This window comes from Macrotis lagotis, chromosome 5 (genome assembly GCF_037893015.1).
Source record: "Macrotis lagotis isolate mMagLag1 chromosome 5, bilby.v1.9.chrom.fasta, whole genome shotgun sequence".
In the NCBI taxonomy this organism is placed as follows: Eukaryota; Metazoa; Chordata; class Mammalia; order Peramelemorphia; family Peramelidae; genus Macrotis; species Macrotis lagotis.
The window spans coordinates 257,000,613-257,012,674 of record NC_133662.1 but is presented as its reverse complement, the minus strand read 5'-3'; the positions used below and the strand labels follow the sequence as shown (position 1 = coordinate 257,012,674).

The following is a 12,062-nucleotide window of genomic DNA, read 5'->3' as shown; positions in this document are numbered from 1 at the left end:
TAAAGGCTTGCTCACTGTATTATGAATTATGAATAATTTTAAAAATTATATTAACTTCTTGTCTTTGTATTCTTTTGAACTCTCTTTGTTTATCTTTAAATATTTCAATGATGTTCTTTTCTGGTTTTCTCCTTTTTTTTGCTTTACTGTCACTATCCTTCCAAATCTCATGATAATCTTCCCTTGTAACCTTTTCTTGTAACATTTAGGTAAAGTGAAATAAGACAAATTTAAGAAAATTATGGTTAACAACACGTCTCTTTCTGCATCACCTTTTCCTAAGAGGTGGGAAACATGCTTCATTAATCTTTTGGAGGCATTATTAGTTATCATGTTGATCAGAGTTCACAAATCTTTCACAGTTGTTTTCTTTATTGTTATCATTGTTTTACTGTTCTCCTGGTTCTGTTCATTTCCATTTGTTTCAGTTCATGCGAATCTCCAAGGTTTCTCTGAATCCATCCCATTCATCATTACTTGTGGTGTAGTTAGGTATTCGAAAGGATCAAGAATATTGTGATATTGTGAGGATAATTGACTAAATGTTTCCTTTTGCTCCAGATATTTTGGTATTGGGTAGACATGGGCTTAAGAAAACTAACTGAAGTGACTAAAATACAACACAAATAAGAGGCATTTTCTATACTGATCTTTCTCTGGGTGCTTTCCCCTGACTGTAAGAGCTTCTTAAATTCAAATTGTTTCTGGGTGAATTTCAATAGTCTGAAAATTACTGTTCAAGCTAGATTCTTGGTTGACTTTCTGATACTTTGCACATTTGCAGAGAGACAAGGAAAAGGGAGATGGCAGCTATAGTGCACTTTCCACCCACACTCTAGTGTCAAGAATAGAAAAAAATTTCTCCTACTCTTCTATTTCAGGGATTCTCTCACCCAGTAAAATAGATCTCTTCCCATAAGTTCCATTTCTTCCTCACAATTTGAAATACTCAATTTGCTTAATGAGGACATGTTTTCAATGAGCTATCATTAGGAATCTGTGCTCAGTTATATCTATAGCCAAATGTAACACCTACATAAACATTGACCTGGCTGCACAAATAATTATAGGGCCATACACAATGAATTCCCCATTTAGGCTTCAGAAGAACAAATGTCGGTAGCTATAACTGAAAATATATGGCACATACCTTCATTACTTGTTCTCTAAGGACCTCAGTTTCCTCATCTGTTAAATGAGGGAGTAAGTCTAGATGAACTTTGATGTCATCTTTGGATCTAAGATCCTACAACCTGAAAGATTTTTTTTTATTACATCTATATTTCCAAGTGACCTTTGAAATCCTTTCCAATTTGTGACATCAGAAAGATTCACCATCATGGGTTCAAATATGGCTGCAGACACTTACTATAGCTATATGACACTGGGAACCCTGTTTGCCTCAGTCCTTCATCTATAACAAAATTTGAAAAAGAAAATGACAAACTACTTCTAAGAAATGACCCTAAATGGGGTCATGAAGAATCATACATGACTGAAATGAAACACTAAAACAAGAATAACAAAAATATTTAATAGTTAAGCATATTTTTATAAACAAAAATATAAATCGGCACTAAGATATTAAAGGAACATTCTGATAAAATTTAAAATGACCCTTTTCCCATAGCAATATCAAAAACAGAAATGACATTTAATGTAAAAGGAGTTATTACTTAATCTAGAAGTTGAAAACATGTTACAGGAATGTTCAAAATTTTTTTCTAGTCCTCAACCCTAAAGCTATGTACGTGAATTTTGATTATACTTGTTTCTTTATCAGACAAGGTTCTTTCTCAGGACTCAGGACCATTATCACCATCACCACCACCACCATCATCATCATCATCATCATCATCAGTTCACACCCACAGATTCCCTGTTGATCATTTTTGTCTATTACCAGCTGGTTCTGAGGCCTCTTGTAAGTCATGATAGTTTCAATGTCATCATTGGCAGGAATAAGTCAATCAATCAATTCATCAGAAAGCAATCATTAAACTCCTGTTCTTTCCTGGATGCTGAGGATAAAAAAATGAAAATGAAACATGTCTCTCAAGTGATGAGAGGAAGGCAAGAATATGGTCAAACAGGCAGGATCCAGCTTGCTGAAATCCCTCCTTAGTGGTTGATAAATTAGTAAAAGACCATCAGATATAAGATCCAAATGGTTACAGGATTTAGACATAAAAAACAATATTATAAGCAAGTTAGAAGATCCAGGAGTAGTTTACCTGTCAGATCTAAGGAAAGGGGAGCAGCTTATGACTAAGGAAGAGATGGAGAACATCACCAAAAACAATCTAGATGATTTTGATTACATCAAACTAAAAAGCTTTTGCACAGATAAAACCACTGTAACCAAGATCAAAAGAAATGTAGTAAACTGGGAAACAATCTTTACGACTAATGATTCTGACAAAAGGATTCATTTCTAAAATATACAGAGAACTGAGTCATATTTTAAAAAAAACCAAAGCGATTCCCCAATTGAAAAATGGTCAAAGGATATGCAAAGGCAATTTACAGATGAGTAGATCAAAGTAATCCATAGCCATATGAAAAATTGCTCTAAATCATTAATTATTAGAGAAATGCAAATCAAAGCTTCTCTGAGGTACCACCTCATACCTCTCAGACTGGCTAATATGACCAGAAAGGATAATGATCATTGTTGGAAGGGTTGTGGGAAATCTGGGACACTATTACATTGTTGGTAGAGCTGTGAATTCATCCAACCTTTCTGGAGAGAAATTTGGAACTACGCCCAAAGGGCAACAAAAATGAGCATCCCCTTTGATCCAGCAATACCACTACTGAGTCTATACCCTGAAGAGATGATGAAAAAGGGTAAAAACATCACCTGTACAAAAATATTCATAGCAGCCCTGTTTGTGGTGGCAAAGATTGGAAATCAAGGGGATGCCCATCAATTGGGCAATGGCTTAGCAAACTGTGGTATATGTATGCCATGGAACACTATTGTTCTATTAGAAACCAGGAGGGATGGGAATTCAGGGAAGCCTGGAGGGATTTGCATGAACCGATGCTGAGTGAGATGAGCAGAACCAGAAAAACACTGTACACCCTAACAACAACATGGGGGGTGATGATCAACCCTGATGGACTTGCTCATTCCATCAGTGCAACAACCATGGATAATTTGGGGCTGTCTGCAATGGAGAATACCATCTGTATCCAGATAAAGAGCCGTGGAGTTTGAACAACTTTCAAGGACTATTCCCTTTAATTTAGGGAAAAAAACAGATATCTTATTGTCTGATCTTGTTATCTCTTATACCTTATGTTTCTTCCTTAAGGATGTGATTTTTCTCTCACCACACTCAATTTGGAAACAAAGACTGAGAGATTGCTTTTCATGGAGGGGGGGGAAGTAAGATTGGGAGAAAAATTGTAAAACTCAAAACTCAAATAAAACCTTTATTAAAAAAGACCATCAGATAGCTACTGAGTAGTCTACAGGGAGATAGGAGCAGAGACAATAATGAATAAAATAATACAGGTAGGGTAGTGCCATGGTCAGAATCCCTAATCTGGAGAATAAGGCTTATGGTTCAGATCTGCTACAAACAAGCCATAAAACTGAAAAATAATTTAACCTCTCTGGGTCTCAGTTTCTCTAAGCATAAAATGAAGAGGTTGGCATTGATCAAAGATTATTAAATGTAGATTAATTTCTGGGGGTTCTTGAACTTTTCATGTTTTGATTAAGTATTAGTCAACATAATTGATTTTCTTTGCAAGCTTATTCATTTTATTCTATAAATTTATAACTTGTTTTTGAGAAGAGATTCATAGACTCTGCCAGCCTGCCTTTAGGGGTTCAAAAAGTTAGGAATCCCTGGATTAAAATGTCTCTAAAAATCTCTTCCAACTCTGCCAATCTATGAACAAATGAATTCAAAGTTTGGGAGCCTGTGATTTCAACACCTGAGAGAGAGGTCAATGTTAATGGGTACCTGGTGATCTCTGATGCCATTTCAACTGAAGCAGAGCAGAGTTTCCACATTCAATGATGAAGCCAGGAGTATGCTGCTAAATGTTTAACAACCAGCTCTGAAGGAAAAATGTGGCCATAAAATATATTTAAAATTAATCCGTGTGATTAACACTGTCTCCATCACTTTTAAAAAATATGCAGACATTTAATATAACAACAGATTTCCAAGTTGTAAAATAGTCACACTATAAGTTTTATTTTTTCCCTTTTTGTCTTCCCTCCCCCCTTCATATTAGAGGTGACTAACATTAGATGCAAACATACATACATACACACACACATACATACATATCCATGTGAAATAATTCTATATACATTTATTTTTTTTCTTTAACATTTTCTTTTCAAAGTTTTGAGTTCCATATTCTACCCCCTCCCTCCCCGCCCATTCTCTGTTATGGTAAGCAATCAAATATAGGCTATACAATATGTAATTATGTAAAACATTTCCATATTAGTCCTTTTGTACAAAAAAGATTCGAAAAAAAGAGAAAGATAAAAAAGCATGTTTCATTGTGTATTCATTTAATACAAATTCTTTCTCTGGAGGCAGTATATTCATCATTAGACCTTTGGAATTGTCTTGGATCATTGTATTACTGAGCATAGCTAAGTCATTCACAGTTAGCTCTTCACTGAACAATATTGCTGTTGTGTACAACATTCTGCTGGTTCTGTTTACTTCATTATTCATCAGTTCATAAAAGCCCTTCTAGGTTTTTCTGAAATGCCCCTAGTCATCATTTCTTAGTGCACAATAATATTCCATCACAATCATATAGTACAGCATATTTAAACATCCTGGAAAAAGATGGATATCCTTTTGATTTCCAATTCTTAGCTACCATAAAAAGAGCTGCAAGAAATATTTTTGTATAAATAGATCTTTTCCTCTTTTATGGAATGTCTTTGGGATATGGACCTAGCAGTTGTATTGCTGGATCAAGAGGTATGACACAATTTTATAGCCCTTTTGGGCATAGTTTCAAATTACTCTCCAGAACGGTTGGATCACTTCACAACTCCATCAGCAGTGCATTTGTTTTTCAGTTTTCTCAAATACCCACCAATATCTAACATTTTCTCTTTTTTTGATCATATTAGCTACTCTGATAGGTACCAGGTGGTACCTCAGAATTGTTTTAATTTGTATTTCTCAGATAAATAATGATTTAGAGCATTTTTTCATGTGATTCTAGATAGCTTTTATTTCTTTGAAAACTGTCTTTTCATATCTTGATAATTTATCAATTGGGGAATGACTTGTTTTTCTATAAATTTGACTCAGTTTTCTTTATATTTGTAAGATGAGGTCTTTAACAGAGATATTTATTAACAAAACATTTCCTGCAGTTGTTTTGCTTTCCTTATAATTTTGGTTACTTTGGTTTTATTTATGCAAAAACTTTTTATTCTTATATAATCAAAATTGCCTACTTTTTACATTTTATGATATTCTCTATATCTCTTTTGGTCTCAAATTCTTCTTTTATTCATAAATCTGACAGATAAAGTATACATGTTTTCTTAATTTGCTTATGGTATCAAACTTTATATGTAAATCATGTACTCATTTTGACCTTATCTTGTTATACAGTATGGAATTTTGGGGGGTTTTTTGGCTTTCTTTTCCCCCCCACTTAATAGTATTTTATTTTTTCACCAATTACATATAAAGATACTTTTCTTTTTTTCTATTTTAATTAATAAATTATTTTTTCTTCCATATGCACATGTATATTTTTTTAGGTTTTTTTTTTTTTGCAAGGCAATGGGGTTAAGTGACTGCCCAAGGCCACACAGCTAGGTCATTATTAAGTGTCTGAGGCAAGATTTGAACTCAGGTACTCCTGTCTCCAGGACTGGTGCTCTATCCACTGTGCCACCTAGCTGCCCCTCCAAATTTTTCTAAAAGAGATAACTGAGAGTTGTTGAGAAGCTGATTTCAGAGGATATAGAAATAATTGTGGATTAGTATCATTGGAGAAGCTTCATAGAATTATAGCTATAGAATTAGAAGGGCCTTCTGGGGTAATTTCATGTTATATTGTCCCTCCCCCCTTTATTTTACAGTCATGGAAATTGAGGCCCCATGAGGTTTCTCAACTTTTCCAAGGTCACACATGAAATCACAGAACTAGAGCCTGAAAGGAACTCAGAGGATGTGTTTCTACTCCAAGTCCCTATTTAGAGTAGAGGAAGTGGAAAAATGAGACAAAGTAGGTTCTAGGCAAAGGCAAATCCCCTTCCCTCTTTCCTATGAAGCCCATAAAGGCTTATCAACTTGCCCAATATCAAACAGGTGTGGTTCAGTTGTGTCTGAGTCTCCCTGACCCTTGGGTCCAGAGATTCTGGAGTGATTGGCTATTTCCTTCTTTGGCTCATTTTACATATAAGGAAACTGAGGCAAACTGGTTTAAGTGACTTGTCCAGAGTCACACAGAAAGTGTCTGAGGCTGAATTTGAACTCAAGAAAATGAATCTTTCTGACTCCAGGTGTGGTACTCTTTCCACTGTGCCAAGGTCAAACTGACTCAAGATCAAATAGATAGGAGGCAAATAGCAGTGTTGGGATCATAAATCTAAGGCTGGGAGGAGCTTCTGAGACAATCTAGTTCAACCTTTCCATTTTACAATTGAGGGAACTGAGGTCCAGAGAGGATTTAATGACTTGCCTCAAATAGCACAGGTAGTAATTGGAAAAGATGAGATTTGAACTTAGGCTTTCTGACTCAAAATTTAGCACTCCTTCCTCTGTCTCCTCCTGCCTATCAATTCTGGCTGGTTCTTAAAAATGACTTGGATTAGAGAAAAGGAGAGAAGGACAGCTGGAGCAAAATAGAGGATGTGTGTTTGAAAAAAGACAGAGGATCAGTCTGATTGGCATCACACTAAAAAAGCAATAAAAAATTTCTGTTTAGAAATTCTTCTAATCTCATTTTTTCTTAAGTTTCAAATGTGGTACAGGTCTCCTTTCATGCCTAGGAAGCATGATTCCTCTCAATGATTAAAAAAAAAGCCAACATCAGTTTCAAAGACTCTGACTCATATTGCCATAAGTAATGAATTGTGCTATTTGAAATCCTCTGAAATGCTGTACAAGCCATGGCTCTGTTGGAGACCTCCACCTGTCTCATCACATACATTTCAAGTGTTGAGAAAAAAATAAAAATCTGCCTGCTGTACACTGTGCCCATCAACCACCAATGGACCTGGTTTGAGGTCATGGTCCCTAAGACAAGGGGGTAGGTAATCAGATACATGAGATAAACCATCAGAAATGCAAAATGAGAGGGAGTGAATGTTTAAATAGTCCATGGTGGCATTATCCTGAGTTCAAATCTAACTTTGGATACTTATCAACTATGTGACCCTAGGAAAGTCACTTAACCCTGTTTGCCTCAGTTTTCTCAACTGCAAATTGACTTGAAGAAATGGCAAACCTCTCCAGTATCTTTGCCTAGATAACCCCAAATGGGCTCATGAAAAGTCAGACATAACTGAAAAGAATGAACAACAACTGAGGGAGAATAATAATTCAGAGATTGTTTCTGAGCTCTATATTCAGATTAGTTCTGTTAATTAATATTATACATAGTCTTCCAATTTCGCTCATTTTAGAGACTTTGCTGAGATATTTCTTATTCCATTTCTATATTTTAATGTCACATTTTTTTTGCCTTTCTTTCTTTTAGTATACACTGTTGAACTGAGGTTTTCCACTATCTTCTCTGAACCATTATCTACATTGTTTCAAATTCTTCTAAATTATTTCCTTCTCTCCATCCTTCCCTCCTTCCTTCCCTCTTTCCCTCCTCCCTCCCTCCCTCCCTCCCTCCTTCCTTCCTTCCTTCCTTCCTTCCTTCCTTCCTTCCTTCCTTCCTTCCTTCCTTCCTTCCTTCCTTCCTTCCTTTGATATCATCAGTGTAGAGAATTACTAGTAAAAACCTTCCCCTTTGAATACAATTTTTATTTTTAAAGAGTTGTCTGGGACTGAAAGATCAAGCAACATAGCCAGTAGCTTTCAGAGGCAAGATCTTCCAATATTGTTTTTGTATTAAGTTTCTAGGTCATCCTGGAGGCTCTTTGTGGTTGTTCCAGTCACATTTCTGTGGGGGCTGCTTGTTATTTCAATTTTATTATCTTCTGAATATTTTGCCTTGCTGAATTTTATAAAAGAATGTTTATTAGGATAGTATTTTTCCTTTACTTATTTCTTTAATCTTATACCTTGTTTTTCTGTGAGATTTTCTTTTCTCTTGGGGAGGGGGAAGTCTTTTATTTGATGATGCCACTTCTAACACATTCCATTTGTGTGACTTTGAGCAAGTAATTTAACCTTCCAAGACCAACTGGGAAACTTTCTAAGACTGACATTTGTAGAGATTTCAGTATAGATTGGCAAATGGAGTTTTCTGTATAATGAGATCAAGGGTCCAGTCCTTTCCCCCTCTCCTTTATTTAGTGATGATATTTTGAGAGGATGAATGGAAGCTAGCCTTAAGAAACATGTCCATTCATTTAGCTTGCCTGATAAAAATTGGTCATGGAATTTTAGGAGAGAGTTGATCAAACTAGATTACCTGTAGAGGATGGTGGTCAGAATGGTCCAAGAAATCAAAATTCCTCATATGGAGAAGTCAAAAAAGTGATAATATTTATACTGGAGAATAGAAGACATATGGGGACATATGATGGATGTCTTTAAATATTTGAAAGGAAATGGCTTGTCCCAAAGTCTGAACATTTTATAAAGGCATCTTTTTGGAGAGCATTGCAACCCTTCATTTCATGTTGTAGATTTTAAAATAAATTTTATCATCATTAGTGGAAGGTTGAGGCATTTTCTACAGAGGAAATGGAAAGATCAAAGAGAAAGAGACACATATAAACACCCAGGCATGGTGACAAATACAATCTCACTGCTGCCTAAAAATAGTTTTTCTCATTTTGACAGTCTCTGGAAGGCACTCAGGAACAACTTTTTATCAGTGCAAAGCTTAGCCAGGGCCAGCAAGTATTACCAAACCTTAGCAAGCATTTTTTTTTGTAGCCATTTCCACATCTCATAACTCCTTAAAGTCATTCTTTCATTTGAATACATTTATATCCAGTCATATTGCAAAATAAAAGTAGAATGATTAGACAACAACAAACTTTGTTGACAAAAATGCCATTCATTATTGGAGATTAAAAATGGAATCTGAAAAGCAGAGATGCATTCTAGAACATATTAAAGATACAGCTATAGATACAGAACTGGGGGGAACTTAGGGACCATTTCCAGTCCAGTTCCAGTACCCACTCTAAAGATAAAAAATTGAGGCTCAGAAAAGTAGTTGTTCAAGGTAATACAAAGTGGGGAGGAGGCTTGTTTATTTCTGTGTCTCCCTTCCTTCCTTCCTTCCTTCTTTCCTTCCTCCCTTCCTTCTGTCTTCCTCTCTATTTATCTATGTCTGTCTGTCTATCTATCCATCCATCACTTCTCTCTCTCTCTCTCTCTCTCTCTCTCTCTCATCTATCTACTTGTCTGTCTGTCTTTCTATCAATTTTTCGATTCATCTATATGGAGAGGGAGATGATAGATAGCTAGCTAGCTAGCTAGATATAGATAGATCAAGCAAGACTTTCCATTCATTCTGTATAATACTGAATATCTCCATGGAAAGAAAGAGAGAGAGAGAGAGAGAGAGAGAGAGAGAGAGAGAGAGAGAGAGAGAGAGAGACAGAGACAGAGAGAGACAGAGAGAGACAGAGAGAGACAGAGAGAGACAGAGACAAAAAGGCAGAGCCAAGCACAGAGAAACAAAGGGGAAAGAAGGGAGAGGTAGGTGTATACATATATCTATATGATAGCTATACAGATAGATGCACATATGCCAATAGGATCGATGACAAACTCTTATATTTAGCATCTAAAGCCCTTCACAATTTTGCCCCAACCTATCTTTCTTTTCAGCACTATCATAGAAATCTACTCTCTTGCATGCATTCTATGGCCCAGCTAAACTGGTCACCTTACTTTTCCTCCCTCTCATACAAAACAAAAATAAAATAGCCAAGCAAGAATCGAAAATTAAGCATTGAATCTATCCTTTTAGCAGTCATACAAACAAAGTTGAACGGATTTATACTGAAGACATTCTGCTGAGTTGAAATCAGAGACAATTCAAGTTTTGCTTACTGTTTTCTATTGTATATGACAAATATGCTACATACAGAGAAACATGAGTCATGAGGAATAGTTATCTTTGGTGAATGTTGTGATATTATTTGACTTGAAATTGCATTGCTTTCAATTCTTATAAGTATCTAAAAGTTTTACCTGCTCAGGAAACTATATTGATCAAATTAAATACATAATTATCAAAATAAATGGCTATTTATAAGTCTGTTCTATCCCCCCCAGAACATAACAATGATTTTTTCAAAACATTTTGATCTGTTTTCTGAATAAAACATATTTAACCATTAAACCCTGTGATTAATAATATGTTTAGAGAGAGCAAAAAAGCAAATTTGTGCCATTAATAAGTTAAACTAAACATTGTTTATTTTTATCTCATCCCTTTACATTTCTATTTTGTATCTTTTATTATGTATTCATTAGTATAGTCTAGGTAGCACAGTGAAAAGAGTACTGGGGCTGAAATCAGGAAGATGGGTTCAAATCTAAACTCAGACACTATGTGACTCTGGACAAGTCACTTAACTTTGCCTCAGTTTTGTCATTTGTAAAATGAGCTGAAGAAGGAAATGGCAAAGTATCTTTTCCAAGAAAATTCCAAATGGGGTTACAAAGAGTTAGACATAGCTGAAAGCAACTGAACAAAAACCACAACAAAAGTATATGTGTGTATTTATAAACATACATATATATTGGGGGTCCATGAGCAAAAATTTTGGAAACTATGAGATCTAAGACAGAGTTTTCAAACTCAATGTTCATAGACCCTTGGGAATTATACAGAAAGATATCAGGAGGTCTGTGACCTCAAATTGGGGAAAGAAAGTACCTCTTTATTTTATTAACCTCTATCTAAATTTTAGCATTTCCTTCAATTATGAATTTAAAAAAAAATTACTGTCCTAAGAAGAGATCCATTAGACTTCAAAAGATTTGTAGAGGAGTTCATGAGACACACCAAAAAGTTTAAGAATTCCTGATCTACAAGAGAATCAGGATAAATTAGGATAATATAATAAAAATACTCTTGGGAGGTCTTCAAAAAAAGTGACTTGAGAATCACATACTGGCAAGGTTATAAGGAATTATTTTTCTGGTACATGTTTTATCAGTTGGCTAGTTTCAACTCGGGACACTCCGTGGTTCTTTGAAGAAAAAGTCTGTTTCCCAAAATCTGAGTATAATATTTGGAGTTAGAATGCTCATTCTCAATTGAAAAATGAGAGAATAGACAATTAAGATTTCTGAAGTCCTTTCCAGCTTGAGACTGATGATCTTATGATCTATGGAACAGGAAAGAAATCTAATAGGGAAGTGAGAATGGGAAACATCTCATCTTAATCCATATCCCTATTTTATTCTAATTCTTGTTGTTTCTCACTGTGAAGAATTCTACTATACCAATCTCACTGGTAGAAGAGATTACTTTCCTTTTAAAATGAGATCCCTAGATTGTGTGGCTAATATGGTGATCCTCCCTTACATGATTATAGATTCCCTTAACTACTGCCAATTGGCAACTATGAAGAATACATGTGGGTAGATGGGACTGAGGGAGGGGGAATTTAAAGAAGTGGGGGAGAGGTTTATCACCTTCTAGTTCATTCAAATCACCTTAATCTCTTTCCCAGCAACTTACATTTTTTGGTCATGTCAGTTTGGCTTTGGAAAAAAAAAACATCAGTAGAGGGCATTAAGGTCAGAATTATTTCATCTACTGTAATATGGAAATTATAATCTATAGAAGGATAAGGGGTAGTGTGGTATAATGTAAAGATGGCTACATCTAAATTCAGAAGACCTCGGGTGAAATCTTCCTTACTGTCTATGCTGTTGTTTGTCCTTTGTTTTTGA

At 35.3% G+C, this 12,062-nt stretch overlaps 1 long non-coding RNA gene across 1 annotated transcript in view; it reads right to left on the bottom strand.

Annotated features, from left to right (window-relative positions):
- Positions 1–1,658: 1,658 nt before the first annotated feature.
- The window catches only part of LOC141490183 (uncharacterized), a 275,799-nt gene continuing 265,395 nt past the window's right edge, over positions 1,659–12,062 (bottom strand). Inside the window, exons 2-3 of the long non-coding RNA XR_012469085.1 lie at positions 3,981–4,077; positions 1,659–2,021 (exon numbers count right to left, since the gene is read on the bottom strand). This is a non-coding gene — a long non-coding RNA (uncharacterized LOC141490183). The remainder of the gene's footprint in view (positions 2,022–3,980; positions 4,078–12,062) is intronic.